At 36.3% G+C, this 23,232-nt stretch overlaps 1 pseudogene; it reads left to right on the forward strand.

Moving 5' to 3' along the window:
* The first annotated feature begins 3,742 nt into the window (after positions 1–3,742).
* LOC116568734 lies at positions 3,743–22,695 on the forward strand (annotated as a pseudogene).
* Positions 22,696–23,232: the final 537 nt, after the last annotated feature.

Genomic DNA, 23,232 nt, shown 5'->3' on the forward strand with positions numbered 1-23,232 from the left:
GACATTGTTAAGAGGACACTTGGGTGGCTCAGTGGGTTTAGCGTTTGCCTTCAGCTCAGGTCATGAACCCAGGGTCATGGGATGGAGTCTCACATCTGGCTCCCTGCTCAGCAGGGAGCCTGTTTCTGCCTCTTCCTCTGCCTCTCTCTCTTTCATGCATACATAAATAAAATCTTTTTTAAAAACCCTAAAAAACAAAAAAAGAACATTATCAAGATGGCAGAAGAGGAGTATATTTGGTGCCTTTAAAAAGGTAATAAATACAGACTTCTAAAAATATTTATGGCCAAAATGCATTATAATGGTATTGGAAGTGGCTACATAAAACATCATATTTTGTTTGCACAATTCAGTTGGGTCAGAAATTAACATGACTTTACAATCACCTAAAATCTTCCAGAAACAATACAAATATCAAGTCTTAGCCATTGTATGGGAAGGCAGATGTTGATAAAGGGGAAGAAAAGACTTTTTATGAAATACTACAAGTTAATGTTTAAGGCTTGGTATATTTACATTGATCACTGTTATTTGGGAACGTCTTTTCCTCTGTACATAACAGTTTTTTATTAAAATAAAGTACTTGAGCTTTCCAGGTGAAAGTACATTCCCCGTACCTCAGTACTTCATATTCCCTGAGTCCTAGTCTTTAGAAATTTCATGACATTTTAGTGAAACTTATTTGTATCTAGTGAAAATGTAACTGTCTACTTGAAAAACAAAACAAGTTTCATTCCTGGTCTTCTATAAAAACATGTATATAATTGATGCTAGATCATTTTTAAAAAATGCTTTACATGTGATCTAGTTAATGTCATTCATTAAAGTAATGAAGGGGTTTGAAAAAGAATATCCATCTAAAACTCATCATGGGTTTTGTTACAATCTAGCTTAACTGAATTATTCATAGTAGAATTGGGATTTTTTGTCCATTGTTTATGCTATTGCCAACTTGTTGGCTTTATTATTTCTGTTTATCATTTTACCATGAGCAGCGAGTTTCTCAGCACATTTTTTTCTCTTTTTCATGAAACTTACAGCAATACGGTCTCTGAATCACATGGGATGTCCATAGCAGGTCTCTGCCACTCTCCAGGGGATCTGTCCTTCTGCACGGTCTTCGTGCCTGTGTCTTCACAACACAAGACCTTCCTGTACCACATGATATGGGAATGGTAGACCCTGAGCATCAGAGGACATTCACAGCCCCATGGAAGTGACATATGACACTTTTGATAGAGTTTTTTCTGGATGAAGGCAGGTACTTATACCTGCTGAACTGCAAAGGTGTTAAGTACAGTTTTCTGAGTTCAGGAAAATGTTTTAAACACATGGCATTATCTCTGCCAAAGCTTATTCAAAGGAAGACTGCCATGGGATATTCAAATTTACAAGGAAATGAAGTATAAATTAGAAGACTAATTAATTTAGCAAGTGAGTTCTTCCCTGTGAGCAGATTATTTACTTGTATCCCTGGTGAAACTCTTTTTTTTTTCATCAAGGCAAGATCTGAAATACATAAATTACATACCCACACATGCAGACACTCTCCTTCTAGTGTCTGGTCTTGGGGAAAAATGGAGGCAAATTTCCATGAGAAACATCCAGGCAATATTGAAGGTGAACAATGATGCCATGATTCACCACCTTGTTAAGGGGTCTACTCTGCCCAGTAGTGGTAGAAACTGCCAAATTCTTGCTCTCTGGACTCGCTTCTCAAGAACACCTTGCAAACCTTTTTCTATAGAGCTTTGTCTTTTCTGTGTTTATATCAACGAATATAAACGGATTTCCATTCCGATGCAAGGAAGTCATCCTACTATCCCTAGTTTTGTTCTTATTTTTTATTTTTGAGCAATTCATCTTTTCATACTAATTCTGCAGATAGAATTTTGTAGATCTGATTGTTCTTTTGCTTTAGTGATGCCTAGTTCTTGTCATCTTTATTAGCCAAGGCTATGATCACCTCCACATTTGTAATCCCTTCTATTTCTACAGCCTCAGTGAGGGTTAGGAAAGGCAATTAATTGAGCAGATAATTTCCCATCTCGGCAGAGTGGAATGAAGTAACCTTGTGAAAGTTTGATATGTAATCACTGGGTTTGTGGTTTTAGAAACATGTAACATAAACCAGTTTGGGGACTCTCTTGGGTTTAAACACTCCTTATAATAGCTTAATCTAAGAATGAGTTTCTTAAATATTTTCTATGAAAAAAATATTTCTAAAATAGGAAAATTGGAAGAGAAGAATGCTGGTATAATGAATAGGGACCTATGAACAGCAACAACTTAAGATTTCATTGTTTTCTGTTGCTTTTATTTTAGCACCTCATTTTAATTCAGGGAAAAGGTGAACAGACTTTCAGGCTGTTAACCTCTCGTCTTCAAGCTACTTTCTCTCTTCGAAGGAATGAACTGAAGCACACGTCCTTAGGTATTTATCACTTGATTCTGACATCTCAGCATTCATTTGATAGATTAATGGGCAAAACTGCCAGTGCTGATTTCTTTCTTCCCATGACTTTTGGCACAAGCAGATAATTTCAGAGACATTTTCTACAGCTCTTGGAATAATTTTAAGAAATTTACTGGTAAGGCAGTCGGGGGGAAGATAGCTTCTTCAAGGCTAGTTTTCATGCACCTAAAACCCTGAAAGTTTTTTGATTGTCCAGCAGACTCTCAATATTAGACTACTGTAGAAGGCTGCTGTGCTTAAGTTTCCTCCATTAATATGATTCTTTTTTTGCCATTTTAATATGCTGTGGTTGGCTAAATATAATGAATTTTTATAATTGAAGTGATTTTTGAGTTTGGATATAAAGGTGAGCTAATAGAATCAACCATATTTTAAAATACAAATTTTAAAGCAAATATTAACTTCATGACATCCAAACATAGATTTTATACATTGATTTCCATGAGTACAGGATGACGACTTTTTATTTTTTTTATTTGTTTTAGAGGGAGAGAGACAGGGGTGTGAGGAGAAGGGGGAGAGGGAGAGAAAGAATGAATCTTAAACAGAATCCACATTACTTTTTCAAGCTTACAGTCCCCAGTCACTATCTCACATCTGGCAGATACAGTGTACTTGATAATTGTTTGAGGAAGGAAGGAGGGAGGGAGAAAGGAAGAAAAGATTCAGGGCAGACCCCATACTGAGGAAGAAGCCGCTTCCATTTTTTTGCTGAACTTCAAGTTTAGGAAATCATTGAAAAATTTTATAGCTCTTTAACCAGGACGTAGCTGTTGGATAACTACTCTTGAATAAAATACAGTAGAAGCCAAAATATGAGCTGCATGTATTATTTTCTATTAATGCATAAGGAATTACCATAAACTCCACTTGAAACTGATTTATTTTGTAATCCTGTGGGTAAGAGATCTGGATGTGGGTAGACTAGATACTCTGCACAGGGTCTGACTGGGTTAAAATCAAGGAGTCAACTGTGGTTGTGGTTCCAATGTGAGATCAGGATCCTCTTCCAAACTCACTGGTTTATTTCCTTGAGGTCGTAGGATGGGGGTTATTGTCTGGCTAGGTATAAGCCGGGCCAGCTCTCAGCTACTATAGGCTGTTCCTTGCCATGTGACCCCCTGCCATAGACTGAATTGTGTTAAATTCAGATGTTGAAGCTCTAACCTCCAGCGTGGCTGTCTTGAAGATAAGGCTTTTAGGAAGTAATTAAGATTGAATGAGGCCATAAGGGTCAGATCCTAAACTGATAGGATTGGTGGCTTTATGGAAAGAAGTGAACTGGCAAGCCAGGAGGAGGGCTCTCACCAGAACCTGACTGTGAGCTTTGATAGATTTCCAGCTTCCAAAACCGTGAAAAACCTTTCTTTAAGCCACCTCATCTATGGTGTTTTGTTATGGCAACTTGAGGTAAGACACTCCCACGGGCATTTCACGGCAAAGATGTTTGCTTTTTTTCCCTGGCCAGCCAAAGAACATCTCTGATGTCCTCTTCTATGAGCAAGCAAAGGAAATTAAGGGTTCATGTAGTAGGTCAAGCAGACGTGGGGTCTTAATTAACTACACCTGTAAGATCCCTTCAGAGCAACATCTAGATTGTTGCTTACTTGGATAACAGGAAGGTGTATGTATACCAGAGGCTGGGCTCTTGGGGGCTATCTTAGATGTCAGCCTGCTAGAGTACATATATTTTTCAGATTCACATTTTCTAATAGCCATATTACAAAGTAAAATGAGACAGGTAAATTCAAATTTAATAATATGTATTTTAACTGATATACCAAAATATTTCAACATAAAATAAGTATCAAATTTTTAGCAAGATAATTTATATTCTTTTTTTCTTGCAAGATGTTAGAAATCCAGTGTGTATTTTATACTTAGCAGTGCATCTCAATTCTGACTGTCCATCTTTCAAGTACTCATGACCATAAGTGAGTAGTGATGGCCTATTCAACAACATAGTTCTAGATAATTAGAGATATAATCTAGGTTAATTAAAATTATAGGTTAACTACATTAAGAATTTAAGGAAGAGGGGTGCCTGGGTGGCTCAGTGGGTTAAAGCCTCTGCCTTCAGCTCAGGTCATGATCCCAGGGTCCTGGGATCAAGCCCCGCATCGGGCTCTCTGCTCAGTGGGGAGCCTGCTTCCTTCTCTCTCTCTCTGCTTGCCTCTCTGCCTACTTGTGATCTCTGTCAAATAAATAAATAAAATCTTAAAAAAAAAAAAAAAGAATTTAAGGAAGAAAGAATGGCATCCCAACATCTTCTGCGCCTGGGAGTTTACATTGAAAGTAAACTCTAGGAGGGGGGCGCTCCTGGGTGGCTCAGTGGGTTAAAGCCTCTGCCTTTGACTCAGGTCATGGTCCCAGGCATCTGGCTCTCTGCTCAGCAGGGAGCCTGCTTCCTCCTCTCTCTCTACCTGCCTCTCTGCCTACTTAGGATCTTTATCAAATAAATAAAATCTTAAAAAAAAAAAAAAGTAAACTCCAGGGGTAAGTGCAACCATCAACTTTACTGAATATGCTTTTCTTTTTTTAAAAAAAAATATTTTTAAAACATTTTATCTATTTGAGAGAGATAGGGAGAGGGAAAGAGCACGAGAAGGAAGGAGAGTCAGAAGCAGACTCCCCACTGAGCAGGCAGCCCGATGAAGGGCTCGATCCCAGGACCCTGGGATCATGACCTGAGCCAAAGGCAGATGCTTAACTGAGCCACCCAGGTGCCCTGGATATACTTTTCTTTCAGCTTGAATTTAGGCTAAATAACAAAGTAAACTGAAATTAATTTAAAAAGAAAAAATGTAGTTCACAAAGTTCAAGTAAAAAGTAAAATTTTGTTAAAGCTCTTAAAGTTTCTTCTCATATTTAAATCTTATGTATAAATAATTTATAAGTAACTCCAGTTTTAAATTCCTATAGTTTTAAATTTCATCCAAATTCTACTTTAATAGCATCATTTCCATAATTAGTAAATATTTAATTTACTAAAAATTTGAATATAGATGTGGCCATTGCTTAACATAAACTCTAGCGAACAGGGAATTGTTTCTTTAACTTGTACAGAAAGCGGCGAAACATCTTTGTATATTTTAGTGGTTTAATGATATTTAAGTTTTAATCCTCAAGTAATACGTTATCCTATTTTGTAAACAGCATAAAGACTGAGTTAAATAACATGCATTTATGTCGACATCCTTTAAATGCAGTCTGAGTTGCAATGATAAAAACAGAGAAGACTATGTTTATTATTGAAACTACATTCTTTTATATTTCATGTGATAACAGTATTTATTTTCCTGAGGGAGAAAATCAGTTCTAACAAAGACTAGAACACCCAGCACCTGTGTTAATAATCACTACATGATAATTCCTACCAATAGAATTTAAATATTATTAAACAAAGTAATTTTGTAAACATGTGATATAGTCTTAGTTCTTAAATAGCATTTTACCAATCTGGGCACTTTACCTTTTAAACTGAAATAATACCAAGCAGCTTCTTGGTGTCATTGACAGAAATATATAATTAATATTCATAGAAATGTAACTGTCCCACTCACAAAATTTAAAATGTTTATAAGTTTTTGCAAAGCATGCCATTTAATTGCTTCCCGTAAACTGTTGTATCATTTGACCACATGTTTGGAATAGTAAAGGCACTTCACCTCATAAATGTTCCTACCTGGACTGCTGAGAGAATTTCTTGCATTGATCTTACTCTACATTCTTTACCACAGGCTGCTGACTGGATGTTTTGCTGCATTTGGTTTGATTTTTGCTTAAATTGCATTGTGATTGTGTCCTCCACATTCCAGATTGTTGACATATATGCCTACCTTAAAATATGAAGGAAAAACATGCTACAAAATGTCTTCTACTCACACAATTGTTCTTTTGGTTTGAGACTAGTGGGTGAGTTAGAATAAGTGGGGAAAGAAAAAAAAAATAGAAAAGGAAAAGGATTGGAACACTACATCAAAGACTAATGAAGTATTGTGTGGTGAATCTCACAAAACAAACTGAGGGTTGCTGGGTGGAGGGGGTTTGGGAGAAGGGGGTGGGATTATGGACATTGGGGAGGGTATGTGCTTTGGTGAGTGCTGTGAAGTGTGTAAACCTGGTGATTCACAGACCTGTACCCCTGGGGATAAAAATATATGTTTATAAAAAATAAAAAATTAAAAAAAAAAAAAAAAGGAATGAGAAAGAGAAACAACACATAGTGACGAACAGAAGGAATACCGCCGTGTGTGTGTGTGTGTGTGTATATATAGTATATTTTATTTCTTTTTAAAGATTGTGTTTATTTGTCAGAGAGAGAGCGAGCACGCGCACAAGCAGGGGAAGTAGCAGGCAGAGGGAGAAGCAGGCTCCCAAAATTTTCAAAAACAAAGCTAGTTGCCTATTCAGTCTCTCCATTGGGCTAATAGGCATGTCAAGCACTATTGCCAATCTGGTTTAGGCTACTCTACTATCTGCTTTAACTGGTCTCCAGGCTCCAACTTTATCCCTTCTTGTAATTTCTCTACATCAATGTCAGAATGATCTTTTAGAAATGAAAGTCAATATTTGAAATCAAAACCTCATATGATTTCTCATCTTACGTAGAGTAAAATTCAATGTTTTTCTCCTGACCTACAAAATCAGAAGTCACTGTCCCTTGATTACACCTCCAATTTTCACTCATATTGCTCGAGTCACACTGGATTTAGTGCTGTCTTTCTTCTCCTAGATACCTGCTTGGTTAATGTCATGTTTTTTAGGCTTCTGCTTTTATCACCTTATCAAAGAGATCTTTTCTGATTAATTTTTGTAAAAAGCACACCTACATAAATTGTCACTGTTAATGTCCTTTTCCAATTTCATTGTCTTCAGAGAATAAATCAAACCCTGACATATAGAATTCTTCTTATTTCTATTTGCTATGGTTTCTTTTCTTTCCTTTTTTTTTTTTTTAAAGATTTTATTTATGTATTTGACAGAGAGAGACCCAGCCAGAGAGGGAATACAAGCAGGGGGAGAGGGAGAGGAAGAAGGAGTCTTCTCATTGAGCAGGGAGCCTGATGTGGGTCTCAATGCCAGGACCCTGGAGCAGGGAGAGCCCAATGTGGGGCTCAGTCCCAGGACCTTGGGATCATGACCTGAGCCAAAGGCTTAACAACTGAGTCCCAGGCACCCCTTACTTATGGTTTCTCGTAAGGTCCATGAGGACAGGGATTGTCTGTTTTATTTTGTTTTGTTTTGTTTTGTTTTGTTTTGTTTTTCATTGCCAAGTAATTTCAACAGCTGGAGCAATGCTTGGTACTCAAAAATATAATTGAATGAACCAAAGTGAATATCTACTTAGTCATTGATTTACTGATAAATATGTATTTCAAGAAATTAACATGAAATTCAAACAATGCTAAGATTATAAAAGGAAAAGGTAATTAAGATAACATTTCTTTTTGGGGTGTCTGGGTGGCTCAGTGGGTTAAGCCTCTGCCTTTGGCGGCTCAGGTCATGATCTCAGGGTCCTGGGATGGAGCCCTGCATCTGGCCCTCTGCTCAGAGGGGAGCCTGCTTCCCCCTCTCTCTCTGCCTGCCTCTCTGCCTACTTGTGATCTCTCTCTCTCTGTGAGATAAATAAAATCTTAAAAAAAGATATTTCTTTTTATTTTAGCAGATTTCTATGTGTTATGTACTATTTTGTCTTGTAAATAGTTTTTACATATAGAAGTTAAAATTTCCATAGTATTTTGTTTCTGAATTCCCGTGAGTGATTACGATTTATTCACTACTGTCTGGGCCAAGCATTTGATTGCTTTAAGCCTTTGTTATTACTCTCAGGTGCATGGTAATCCCTGTGCAGCATGATAGGCAATATTGGGACAGAGCCATGAAATCACTCCCAGTACCTCCTGCATGCCAATGTTGATGCCGTCAAGATCTCTGTGAGGTGGGAGCTATGAGGAAGGCTCGGAGAATTTATCAACATGCATGTACATTTATTGTAATCTCCTATTAACTTATCAGGAAATTGATCCAAATCATCCTTAGATTATAATTGCTCTTCTGATCATTGAAACAACAATGACTTGAGAAAAGGTCAATTAGGACTTTGGAATTAGGAGTTGGAAAAAAGTAAAAAAGACAATAATTCTTTTTTGCCACAATTGATTATTTAAGAAATCGAGTTCATTAAAGAGCTAAAAATTTATAAATGGACATGAATAAACTATAATTTGAGTGCTATGCATTTCTTATATATTACATAATTTATTGTTATAAATTACTATTATATAATAATATAACATATATAAAACATGTAATTTTAAAATTTTAATACTAAAAACATATATCCTGCAAAAGTAAATAAAAAAATATGTAAGGAAGAAAGGTAACCATAAATATAAATATTTGGATGAAAAGATCTATTTAATACCATTCTACTGTTACTCAGAGTTATGTGACTAGAATTTCCTCCAAATAACATAATTCTTACCTCAAAAATACACATAGCACTGTACTTACCTATGGAAGAGCTAAGGGATTAGAATGACATATGTTATTACGCTAGATCTTAATGTTCAATAAAATATTAGTGGATGTTATTAATCACGGTTATTTACATGCAAATTAAGTTTTATTCTCCATAAATATAATACAAATTAAGTTAAAAAATAGAACTCTTGAAGGAAAAACACATACTTGCCACATGATGTGATTTAATTTTAAGACCCATGTGTACGCATGTCATCACCAAATTATAACTTCGTATCTGTCCTCTGCTGTGCTTCATCCTGCTCCTACCCTGCTCCTTCCCTTGTGCAGCTCTCAAAATGCAGTACTTGTCACAGTCAGGATAAGTAAAACCTTTCAATCATGGTAGCATTTTTGTAGTTACTTGATTTATTGAATTCTTATCCCTATCATATTATAATATAATGCAATATTACATGTTATGATTATGTAGAATAACTCTAAAAATTGTGGCACACGGGTCAGTCAAGCATCTGCCTTAGGCTCGGGTCATGATCTCAGGGTCCTGGGATGGAGCCCCACGTTGGGCTCCCTGCTCTGTAAGGAGTCTGTTTCTCCCTCTCCCTCTGCCCCACATCATGCTCTTTCTTGCTCTGCTCTCTCTCAAATAAGTAAATAAAATCCCAAAAAAAGTAATGCTTTGCATATTTTTTTAAAAAATAAATACTTTCATATGTTATATTAACACAAAATCATGCAATACATAGTTCTAAGGATAATTATCTTTAAGCTACAACTTTACAAACTATACAATGTATATCTTTATAGATAAATATGGTAGAACTTCCAAATTTAACAATTATGTACACACTTAGGAAAGCATGATATTTTAAAAATCCATTGCCTGTCAGTATAAATGTTCATTATAAATAGAGTATTCTCATATCCATTAGATAGTTACAATTTTATTGGCTAGGTGATCAAGAGGAAAAAAATCACACCCAGCTGATCTTGAGGAAATAGAAACAGTTAAATAATATAGAGATGAAGCTCATTATATCTCATATAATATTCATAGCTAGCATTTCTCTTACCTATTGCCTGTTGCCAAAATGATTTATTAATCATATAAACAAGTTAAAAACATAAAAAGAATCATTCTTACCATCTCCAACAACTCACGCTGTTCTCATTTTCCCTGCTGTTCTTTCAGTCTTCATCCAAATGTGAACAGAAATTTTACAAAACCATAATTATAATTTATATAATTATGATAAACCTATGCTAAATTCCATGTTCTACTTTTTTTACACATTATATATTTGATAAAGCTTACATTCATTCAATATCCTGTACACATTAACTGGGCACGCCTACCATCTTCCATGAATTGTCCTAAACGAGGTGGTCAAAGATTAATGAGTTTTTTTTGTCTTCTAAGTAGCTCCAAGTATAACAGGGAAATTGACATGTAAACAACATGTAGATTTTTTTTTTATAACAAAAGCTATATTGTAATATACACATTGCAAAGGTAATAGAAACTGGAGAATAATCAATTCTGCCACATTTATAACTGAGTGTTTTAAAGAATGCTGGTTATGCTACTGAACACAACTAATGAGCAAATAGCTCATTTTACAAAAACTGAATTGAATTGCCATGATCTAATAATTAATATCCTTACACAAAATAAATTAGATATGTTAAATTCTAATGTCAGTTTCAATGACTAGTTTAAAATAAGGTGAGGGTGTTATGGACAGAATATTTATGTCTCCCTCAAATTTATATGTCAAAACCCTACTTCAGAAAGTGATGATGTTAGGAGGTGAGGGCCTTGGAAGTTGATTAGATTTACGTGAGGTCATGAGGGTGGGGTTGGTGTCCTCATAAAGAGAAAAAATAGAGCTCTCTCTCTGTCTTTGCCATGTAAGGACATAGTGAGAAGGTGGTCCCCAGCAAACCAGGAAAAGGGCTTTCGCTAGGAACTGAATCAGCTGGTAACCTTATCTGACTTCCCAGCCTCCAGAATGCTGAGAAGTTTTGTCTGTTGTTTAAGCCCCCCAATTCCAGCAGTCTGAGCTAAGATAGGGGTTTAATAGTGGGATAAGTTTGGGGGAGGACTCCTTTAGCCATTGAGTACGTATCTACACAGTGTATAGTGAAATGCTCAGTATTCTCGAATCAAGAGGATTAATTTATAGTTACATGCTGTTTAAGTGCTGAACAAAGCTGGGAATGGTTGGAAGAACAGTCTATTCAAGCAACATACCACAATGGAGTGGCAGTATTTGAAGTGTCACAGTTCTGTGTCATGGGTTTCCCTTTGTTCTTTGGAAAAGAAAACGCCCTGTTCTCGTGTGCCTAGAAACTGAGCTTAGATGACACAGAAGGGGGCAGCTCCAGTGTCTACCTGTCAATGAGGCTGACAGGCATAAATGGGCTAGGTTCCCAACCATTCTCAACCCTGATGCAGATTCCTGTCAAGCCAGGGAACAGGAACAAGATACATTGACAGATATCACCAACGGGAGGATACGAACAATCCCCCACAGGCCATACACTGTCTGTCACAACTCCTCGAAGGAAAAAAAGATGGAACTAGCAGGCATGGCAAATCTAATCTACTTTACGCATTAAGACATGGTCACCTGGGCAAACTATTTGTGTCCAAAACTCTGGAGTTATCTTTGCCAGAATAGGTTTCCTACCTCATTTCTCTTCCCTAGCCTAACAAAAGATTTTCCCTAATTGACAATACCTGTATCAAAAATCCCATTCACTATAATGGCAATACATTTAATATATAAGAAATAAGGATTTTCCTTCTCCAAGACCAAATTAAACTTAGTTTATATTTCAAACCATGTAAAACCATTTGCAATTAAAATTTTTTTAATTAAAAAAATTTAAAAAAATTTGAACAATGGGCTATAAAAACAGCATCAAGGAGAAGCTGAGAAATGCTGATAACATATTGCAATTTATTCTTTTGTATTCTAACTGGATTAAAGATTTCACCTTCTGCTGTTCTTCAGTACAGAAGGATTTTTTTTTTTTTTAGGTAAAAATGAAGTGTTTGAAGTTAATAATGCAATAGACCTCATTATTTTTAGAGAACAATGATTTGTTCCCAAATTATATTCTGAATCTATATTTGCTGTTATATATGGAATAAAATCTCTAAATCCTTTAGATGAAAGTCTGTGACCCTTTGAAATAATTCCATCAACATACACTTAAAGAATTACAAAATGTGCATATCAGAATAACTATGATTTAGTTATGATTTATTTATACTTTCCTTTTTTATCTGATTGCTTTATTATAGGACGATATTCTCTTCAGATAGCATTGTTCAGCTTCTCTTCATGCATAGAGATATAAAAGACCTAAAACCAAACCATAAATGATTTTTCCCTTTTAATTTTTTCCTGTATTTTATGCAACTTTATGTGTGTGTGTGTGTGTGTAGATAAGTAAGTAGATCTGCCCCTCCAATATCCAAATCATGTAATAAAGTGGAAGATAATGGCATTTAGAATCAATAAAAAAAAAAAAGAAAGAATCAATAAAATATGTTAAATTGGCATAGCTTCCTAGTTCATGATGTTGAATAGGTAGAAAATAAAGCACCGTAGTTACTGGTTTTTGTAAATATAATATACTATCTTTCCATCTTTGAACGGATCATTTATTCATCACTTAATGCAGGCCTCAACTTAAGCTCTGTATCATTTAACTTATTAAAATAAAGTTCAGGGGCTGCTGGGTTCCTCAGATGGTTAAGCATCTGCCTTCAGCTCAGGTCATGATCCTAGGATCCTGAGATGGAGTCCTGCATCAGGCTCTCTTGCTCAGCGGGGAGAATGCTTCTCCCTCTGCCTTCCACTACTCTCCCTGCTTGTGCTCTCTTTCTCTCTCTGTCAAATAAATAAATAAAAGTCTTAAAAAAAAAAAAGTTCAGTATCCATTAAGAACACCATTCTTCACCCCATACAATTTTCAGTTTTGAGTTTTTTTCCTAGGAAGAAAATAAAGTGGGTGGGAAGATATTGGCAATAGTGTTTCGTTAGTGGGATGGTAGGAATGTCACTTACGTATGGCAGGATTTAATTTGCTTTTCTGAACACTGTCTTTTTCATTTCTTCAGTGTAGTGATTGATATTTTTAGTCTGTAGGAGATTTGAAAGATAAAACTGATCTAATATATGTGCACATAAAAACTGATTTCGGGGCACCTGGGTGGCTCAGCTGGTTAAGGGCCCAAATCTTGGTTTTGGCTCAGGTCGTGATTTTAGGATTATGGCATCCTGCCCCCTATGGAGTAACATGCTCACTGGGGAGTTTGCTTGAGGTTCTTTCTCTGTCTCTCTGTACTTCCCTTGCACGTGCATGCTCTCTAAAACAAATATTAAAAAAAAAAAAAAAAAAAAAAAGATTTCATCTATATTTATATGTTTTTACTTCTGTTCCATAACTATACCTAAACACCTATTTATATGCAATATTTTATAAGCCTCTGTTCCCATTTCCCTTCATTATATTCTAACCGGGTGATGGCAAGTTAAACCGATGGTAATCTGTCTTATGCTACCAGCCTCTCATATGATCATTTTAACTCTCCAGTTAGAAGAAACGGGTGAGTGATACTAAACAATGAGGTATGATTTAAGTAGGGTCCTGCATCACTTTGAGATGGCCTGAGAACAAATAGTCCCTCTTCTCAAAGTTTCTGCATAATTTTTTATTGCGAAATGTGTGATCTTTGCAAAATTTAAGGTGCTTTTTCTAGGTCAATATACAAAAATGAAATTAGGCGGGAAAGAGTGCTTTCCCATTCTGGATGCAGACTTTTTAAACTTTAAGATTGGTACCCTGACATAATTTCCTGGTGCATTCAAAGTGCTGTCAATGATTTCCTAGAATATTAAATATTAAGAATATTTCCTAGAATATTAAGGTATACTACCTTTGGTCATTTAATTAAGTTTTATCAGGCAGAAACTATGCATAACATATTTAGCATTAAGATATAAAGACCAGATTATCCCCAAGACAATAGATATCAACCCTGTTAGAACAATATTATTCTTTAAAGAATATGTATTCTTTTATATCTCATTTTCCTTCCTCTCATAGATAAAGAAATTATCCTCATCTGAAATTGTGTAGTTTAGTGGCTTGTTTTAGATCTATACACACACACACACACACACACACACACACACACACACATATATATACACACACATATATACACACACACATATATACACATATATATATACACACACATACACACACACACACACATATATTGGATATATATACCCATACACATGTACACACATATATATACACACACATATATACATACATATATATACACAAACACATATATATACACACATACACACATATATATGTATATATACACACATATACAAATATACATATAGACATAAATAATTTGGGGTCTTACCCCTACAGAACCTAAGTTCCATAAAAACAAAGGCTAATAGGTATTTTATAACTTCTTAGATGGCCAACTTAATGATTTTGTAACTTTATGATGGTGCGAAAGCAATGTGCGTTCAGGGGAAGTGTTCTTCAAATTCTGAATTTTGATCTTTTCCTGGGCTAGCAATACGAAGGACCATAGCAATATGGGAGCAGACACAGCTCCCAATCATCCACACAATCACAGTGGTAAACAACCAATAATCCTTCAACTATTTTGTACTGGCACAACCATTCTCTTTTTCAGATACTATAAATAACATGAAAATTATAATTGACATGAAATGTTCACTATTTTATTAAAAAATTGTCTTTGTCTTAGATGATTTTGCTCAACTGTAGGCTCATATCAGGGTTCTGAGCACTTTTTATTTTTTTATTTTTTTTTAAAGATTTTATTTATTTATTTGACAAACAGAGATCACAAGTAGGCAGAGAGGCAGGCAGAAAGAGAGAGAGGAGGAAACAGGCTCCCTGCTGAGCAGAGAGCCCGATGCGGGACTCGATCCCAGGACCCTGAGATCATGCCTGAGCCGAAGGCAGCGGCTTAACCCACTGAGCCACCCAGGCGCCCCTGAGCACTTTTTAAAAAGAAGATTTTATTTATTTGAGAGAGAGAAAGAACGTGAGTAGGGGGAGGGGTAGGGGAAGAGGGAGAGAATCTCAAACTGACTCCATGGAGTCTGGCCTGGGGCTCAATCCCAGGACCCTGAGATCATGATCTGAACCAATATCAAGAGGGACACTTAACCAACTGAGCCACCCAAGTGCCTCTGTTCTGAGCACTCTTAAGGGAGGCCACACTAAGCAATGAGGTTCAGTAGGTTAGGTATATTACATATATTTTTGATTTTCTATATTTTCAGTTCATGATGGGTTTTGGGGGAATGTAACACTGTTGTAAATAAAGACATGTAATCTTTACCTAAAGTAGCCAGTTGCTAACATGTGGCCCAGTTGCTTTATCATTTATAGTCTCTCTTCTCTGTCTCTATCATTACATTTTAGATGCAAGCTATGCACTTTTGGCATGGAAAGCACATAACTAGTGTTATGTCATTCTCAGTGCATCATGTTAGGAAGAAAATGACATAGGTTTGTCTGAAGAGGTATGTTGACTTTGGTTATGATGGAGCCACTGGTTTTCTTTATAATCAAGTCTATTTTCCCCATTTGGAATTAATAATAATTTTTAGAGAGATGGTGAGACTATGTTAAATATCCTATCTTCATTAATTTTCACCCAAGAGCTTCTAGCTTCCTTTAATCAATGTTAAAACTTCATCATTCCAGTTATATATTTTAATTAGCACCTTGCTGAAAGATTTTCCCCTCTATTCTATTTATTTATTCACTCATTTATTCATGACAGCATAAGCCTAGAGATTGCTATTTTATGCAGTGAGTTATAATTTATTTCCATCATTATTTACTTTAATGTTCAAAATGTCCTACTTTTGGTCAGTGGAAGTTCCACTAAGCTAATCCTTATGTTCATTTTTGTGTACCAGTCATTCTCAGAACCCTTCTTTATTTTCTGATAGGACAAGATATTCCAGGCCAACCTAACCCTGGAATTGGCCATATGTCCAAGGAGCTTATTCCTTATAAAAACTACATTTAGCAACCAAGATCTTGGTGCTAGATTTCATTATTTCTGATTTTTTAAAATTTTATTATTTATTAGAGAAAGGGGGAGAGAACAAGCACAAGCAGGGGGAATAGTGGGCAGGGGAGAAGCAGGCTTCCCGCTCAGCAAGGAGCCCAAGGTGGGGCTCGATTCCAGGACCTGGGATCATGACCTGAGCTGAAGACAGCTGCTAAACCAACTGAACAACCCAGGGGCCCCAGATATGGTCATTATTTCTGCTGGGTCACTGTTTGGGGGCAAATTTAGCAGACAAAATTGGGAATAAAAAAAAATACATCACTTTGTATCCTGCCACGTTGCTGAATTGCTGTATGAGTTCTAGTAGTTTGGGGGTGGAGTCTTTTGGGTTTTCCATATAAAGAATCATGTCATCTGCGAAGAGAGAGAGTTTGACTTCTTCGTTGCCAATTTGGATACCTTTTATTTCTCTTTGTTGTCTGATTGCTGTTGCTAGGACTTCTAATACTATGTTGAACAAGAGTGGTGAAAGTGGGCATCCTTGTCTTGTTCCTGATCTCAACAGGAAGGCTGCAAGCTTTTTCCCATTGAGGATGATATTTGCTGTGGGTCTTTCATAGATAGATTTGATGAGGTTCAGGAATGTTCCCTCTATCCCTATACTTTAAAGCATTTTAATCAGGAACAGATGCTGGATTTTGTCAAATGCTTTTTCTGCATCAATTGAGAGGACCATGTGATTCTTCTCTCTTCTCATATTAATTTGTTGTATCACATTGATTGATTTGCGAATGGTGAACCATCCTTGTAGCCCAGGGATGAATCCCACCTGATCATGGTGGATAATCTTTTTAATGTGCTGTTGGATCCTGTTGGCTAGGATCTTGTTGAGAATCTTAGCATCCATATTCATCAGTGATATTGGTCTGAAATTCTCCTTTTTGGTAGGGTCTTTGCCTGGTTTGGGGATCAGGGTAATGCTGGCTTCATAGAAAGAGTCTGAAAGTTTTCCTTCTGCTTCAATGTGCAGAAACCAGTGGTTTTCTTATACACTAACAATGAAAATACAGAAAGGGAAATTAGAGAATCGATTCCATTTACTATAGCACCAAGAACCATAAGATACCTGGGAATAAACCTAACAAAAGAGGTAAAGGATCTGTACTTGAGGAACTACAGAACACTCATGAAAGAAACTGAAGAAGACAGAAAAAGATGGAAGACCATTCCATGCTCTTGGATTGGAAGAATAAACATTGTTAAAATGTCTATACTGCCTAGAGCAATATATACTTTAATGCCATTCCGATCAAAATTCCACTGGTATTCTTCAAAGAGCTAGAGCAAATAATCCAAAAATTTGTATGGAATCAGAAGAGACTCCGAATTGCTAAGGAAATGTTGAAAAACAAAAGTAAAGCTGGGGGCGTCACGTTACCTGATTCCAAGCTTTATTACAAAGCTGTGATCACCAAGACAGCATGGTACTGGCATAAAAACAGACACATAGACCAGTGGAACAGAGTGAGAGCCCAGATATGGACCCTCAACTCTATGGTCAATTAATCTTTGACAAAACAGGAAAAAATATACAGTGGAAAAAAGTCTCTTCAATAAGTGGTGCTGGGAAAACTGGACAGCTATAAGTAGAAGAATGAAACTCGACCATTCTCTTACACCGTACGCAAAGATAAACTCAAAATGGATAAAAGACCTCAATGTGAGACAGGAATCCATCAGAATCCTAGAGGAGAACATAGGCAGTAATCTCTTCGATATCAGCCACAGCAACTTCTTTCAAGATATGTCTCCAAAGGCAAAGGAAACAAAAGCGAAAATAAACTTTTGGGACTTCATCAAAATCAAAAGCTTCTGCACAGCAAAGGAAACAGTCAAAAAAACAAAGAGGCAACCCATGGAATGGGAAAAGATATTTGCAAATGACAGTACAGACAAAAGGTTGATATCCAGGATCTATAATGAACTCCTCAAACTCAACACACACAAAACAGGCAAACATATCAAAAAATGGGCAGAAGATATGAACAGACACTTCTCCAATCAAGACCTACAAATGGCTATCAGACACATGAAAAAATGTTCATCATCACTAGCCATCAGGGAGATTCAAATTAAAACCACATTGAGATATCACCTTACGCCAGTTAGAATGGCCAAAATTAACAAAACAGGAAACAACCTGTGTTGGAGAGGATGTGGAGAAAGGGGAACCCTCTTCCACTGTTGGTGAGAATGCAAGTTGGTGCAGCGTCTTTGGAGAACAGTGTGGAGATTCCTCAAGAAATTAAAAATAGAACTTCCCTATGACCCTGCAATTGCACTCCTGGATATTTACCCCAAAGATACAGATGTTGTGAAAAGAAGGGCCATCTGTACCCCAATGTTTATAGCAGCAATGCCCACGGTCGCTAAACTATGGAAAGAACCAAGATGCCCTTCAACAGACGAATGGATAAGAAAGATGTGGTCCATATACACTATGGAGTATTATGCCTCCATCAGAAAGGACGAATACCCAACTTTTGTAGCAACATGGACGGGACTGGAAGAGATTATGCTGAGTAAAATAAGTCAAGCAGAGAGAGTCAATTATCATATGGTCTCACTTATTTGTGGAACATAACAAATAGCATGGAAGACAAGGGGTGTTAGAGAGGAGAATGGAGTTGGGAGAAATTGGAAGGGGAGGTGAACCATGAGAGACTATGGACTCCAAAAAACAATCTGAGGGGTTTGAAGTGGTGGTGGGGGGAGGTTGGGGTACTGGGTCGTGGGTATTATGGAGGGCACGAATTGCATGGAGCACTGGGTGTGGTGAAAAAATAATGAATACTGTTTTTCTGAAAATAAATTAATTTATTAAAAAATACATCATACACATATGTAGTCATTTTTTCTTGTGAACCTATTGTAAATACCACCAGTTCTAATTCATGGCTCATGGAGCACATGGTACAATCTGGCTCTCTGGTTTTCTTTATGTGTAATTCTCTTTGTGAGTAGTGATATATCTAGATCCCATTTTCTACTATGTCTGCTTAACCTCAAAAAATACAGGAAGTGTTTTAGAATTCATAACAAAACTGAAAATCATGCCTTACTAATTAGAATTCGATGTTTGCTTGCAGATTTTCTTTGATATAAAATGTAAGTACTTTAAAATACATATCTCCAGTGTTTAATTTCATATTTTTCATAACTGGATCTGAATAACTCCTATTCAGATATAGAATATTTCATCCCCTCTTATTATTCTCTTGTTTCTTGTTCTTGACAAATATCTCCTCAGAGGTGACCATTTTTAAAAACTTTCTGCACAGATTATTTTTATCTATTCTAGAAATTCCTCTGAATGAAAATGTACATTATGTTCTCTTTTGTTCCTAGCTATTTCACACATCATAAAGCCTTTGATAATCATCCATTTTGTTTTATGGATCAGTGATTTGCTAATTTTTACAATTAATATTCCATTGTATGAATACAGCACAATTAGCTATCCATTCTGCTGTGGGTGGACACTTGTGTAATACTAAGTTTAAGAATATTATAATATTATGGGTAAAGTTGTTATGAACTTCCATAATCAGTCTTTTTGTGGACATCTGTTTCTCTTGGATGAACATGTAGGACAGTACTTTCAAAGTAATATGTTGTCAGGTTATTTTTGTTAGAAAGTGCCCCCCCACCAGCAATATAGGACAGTTACATTTGTGTTTTATCCTTACCGACTTTTGATGTCCATCATCCTCTCACCCTTCTGGTGTTTGAGTAGTGCTACCTCATTATTGTTTTAATTTACATTTTCCTGATTTGATTCATGTTTATGTGATTATTGTTACTTCCCTTTTGTTAGTTTGGAAAATGCATGTTCAAGTCTTTTGATCATTTCCTTATTGATTTTTTTTTTGTCATTTAACTGTTGAATTGGGAAAGTTCCATTATGTATATGATAAGAGTTCTTCATCAGATATATATGTTATATTTTCCCCTCTGTTAATACCTTGCCTCATTATTTTTTTAATAGTGTATTTTGATAACAGAAAGGATTTAATATTTATATAGTTTAACCTATCAATTGTTTCTTTTGGGTTATTTCAAAGAAAATCCTTATTTGTTTCTGATTCATGACTCTATTTTCTTGTGTCCTCTCCTAGAAGCTTTATATACCTAGCTTTTACATTTAAGTCAATGATCACATCACACTAATTTTTGATAGATGATATGAGATGGGCATGTGAATTATTTCCTGTTTTTGTTTTCCCAAATGGATATTCAAGTTTTCTGGCATCATTTGTTTAAAAAGTTTCATTTCTCCATCAAGTTGCTCTGACACTTTCTTAAAAAGTAAACCAACCATATATGTGTGAATACATTCCTGTTCCATCTGTTTATTTTATTGCGTATTACATTATTTAGATTACTGTAAATTTCCTGTATACTTGATGCCCAGCTTTGTTCCTCATTTATTTTAGGTCCTTTGCATGAATTTAAAGTTACTTTGTCTATTTATATTGAAAAACATACTGGTATTATGATTACCTTGAATCTATAGGTCACATTGAGAAGAATGGACATTTTAATGCTAAATATTTTAATGATAAATATATTTATATAAGTTCAGCATATTTCTATTCTTTTTTTCCCTCTGGCTTGATATTTCTATATTTCTATTAAAATAGGTTTCTTACATGGATTTTTAAATATATTTTCCAATTTGAATAAGGCAGATTAGATAAAGCTCTTATTAGCTGCATATTTATTGAAGTAAGGTCTGGAAAGATCTGAGCTGTATGTAGCCATAAGGGACATGTGTTTGTGGGATATGTATGTACAGATGTTTGTAATGGGTATGGATGGAAAAGTGAGGAAGATGGATGTTGAGGACACCTTTATTCAGGCTTCTGTTAAGGAATTTTAGAAGATGTGGAAATACAAAAAAAATAAACACAAAAACACAAGAAACTTTATTTTCTACATTCTGGGCTCTCCTAATGAGACAGCAGGGAAATAGACTCATTAAGAAAGAGAACTACTGTATCTGACAGAATTTTTAAATAAATGAGGAATGATCTGATTGTTGATGTGGAAAAATCAATGAGCCTCACAATTCACACATTAATGATATTTTTCACTAACAGCTATTATAACAGATATTCTTTAAGATTTTAATTGTTTATTTGACAGAGAGAGAGTGAACACAAGCAGGGGGAGTGGCAGCAGAGGGAGTGGGAGAAGCAGGCTCCCCGCTGAGCAGGGAGCCTGATGCGGGCCTCGATCTCAGGACCCTGAGATCAGAACTTGAGCCAAAGGCAGATACTTAATTGACTGAGTCACCCAGGCACCCCTATAATAGATACACTTGTTTGTGTTGTGAATTTTTATTAGCAGATGAATTATTGCATATAATTCCTTACAATAGCAATTCCCCCAAGAAATTAGTCCACACTATCAACAGCAGAATAGGATAATTTTCCCTATATGTTTATTCTTAGGAAAAGTTCATCATGGGGGCACCTGGGTGGCTCAGTGGGTTAAAGTCTCTGCCTTCAGCTCAGGTCATGATCCCGGGATCCTGGAATCGAGCTCTGCATTGGGCTCTCTGCTCAGCAGGGAGCCTGCTTCCTCTTCTCTCTCTGCCTGCTTCTCTGCCTACTTGTGATCTCCGTCTGTCAAATAAATAAATAAAATCTTTAAAAAAAAAAAAAAGTTCATCACAGGACCCTCCTGAATTCACACCTCTGCAGGAGGCTGCAGCTGGACCCAAGCCAGAACTGTGTCTCACAACAAACTGTGACAATAATGTCACAGTTTGGAGCCCTCAGGGCAGGATTCATCAAATTGAGTATGCAATGGAATCTGTCAAGCAAGGTTCGGCTGTGGTTGGTCTGAAATCAAAAACCCATGCAATGTTGGTTGCACTGAAGAGAGCACAGTCAGAGCTTACAGCTCATCAGAAAATACTTCTCCATGTTAACAACCATATTGGTATCTCAACTGTGGGACTTACTTCTGATGCCGGACTGTTATGTAATTTTATGTGCCAGAAGTGTTTGGATTCTGGGTTTGTATTTGACAGACATCTTCCTGGGTCTCATCTTGTATCTCTAATTGGAAGTAAGACCCAGACACCAACACAATGATATGGCTGGAGACCATATGGTGTTGGACTGCTTATTGCTGGTTATGATGATACGGGCCCTCACATTTTCCAAACCTGTCCATCTGCCAACTATTTTGACTGTAGAGCCATGTCCATGGCAGCCTACTCTCAATCATCTCGTACTTACTTGGAGAGACATATGTCTGGGTTTATGGAGTGCAATTTGAATGAACTGATTAAACATGGTCTTCATGTCTTACAAGAAACACTTCCTGCAGAATAGTACCTAACTACAAAGAACGTCTCCATTGGAATTGTTGGTAAAGACTTGAGTTTACAATTTATGATGATGATAATGTTGATGATGATGTATCTCTGTTCCTGGAAGGACTTGAAAAAAGACCAAAGAGAAAGGCACAGCCTGCTCAATCTGCTAATGAACCAACAGAATATGAAGTTACAAACCCATCTATATGTGTATTTTCAAATATGTAAGAATGCAGGAACACATACTGATGGCAATAATCTATACTTTGAACCCAAAGATGCAAGGTGGTCTTAGGGTGTGTTTTAGGAACCAGTCCAGGTATGTTTTCCCAGCAACTCATCTGAAACCATATAGTGATGTGCATTTTTCTTTGAGAGGGTCTATATAATCATTTTCTAGAAAAATATAGTTATCTGTACTAATGTTTCTAGATGAAGAACATAGTGTCTTTGTGGCTTTAAAGACAACTGTGAAATACAATTTTTTACCTGCCACACCCCCCTCCCCACAAAGTTAATCATAAAGGAAAAAGGGGAGATAGTTTGTATTTTAAAAATGAGGTTTTAAGGATTGACCACCATTCTCAGAAACCGTGCTCTTCTCTTTCATTTAGGGAATAGCTGAAGAGAAGAGCCCATGAGGTTTTCTATAGAAAAGGCCTGCCAAGTCTAAGCTCTGTCCCTTTGTCTGCTGAATAAATATGTGCTAATCTGCTTGTAGCTTGCCACCATCCTTTCACATTTTTTATGTTCCTTGGCTGCTTG

Source organism: Mustela erminea, chromosome 11 (genome assembly GCF_009829155.1).
Source record: "Mustela erminea isolate mMusErm1 chromosome 11, mMusErm1.Pri, whole genome shotgun sequence".
Taxonomy (NCBI): domain Eukaryota; kingdom Metazoa; phylum Chordata; class Mammalia; order Carnivora; family Mustelidae; genus Mustela; species Mustela erminea.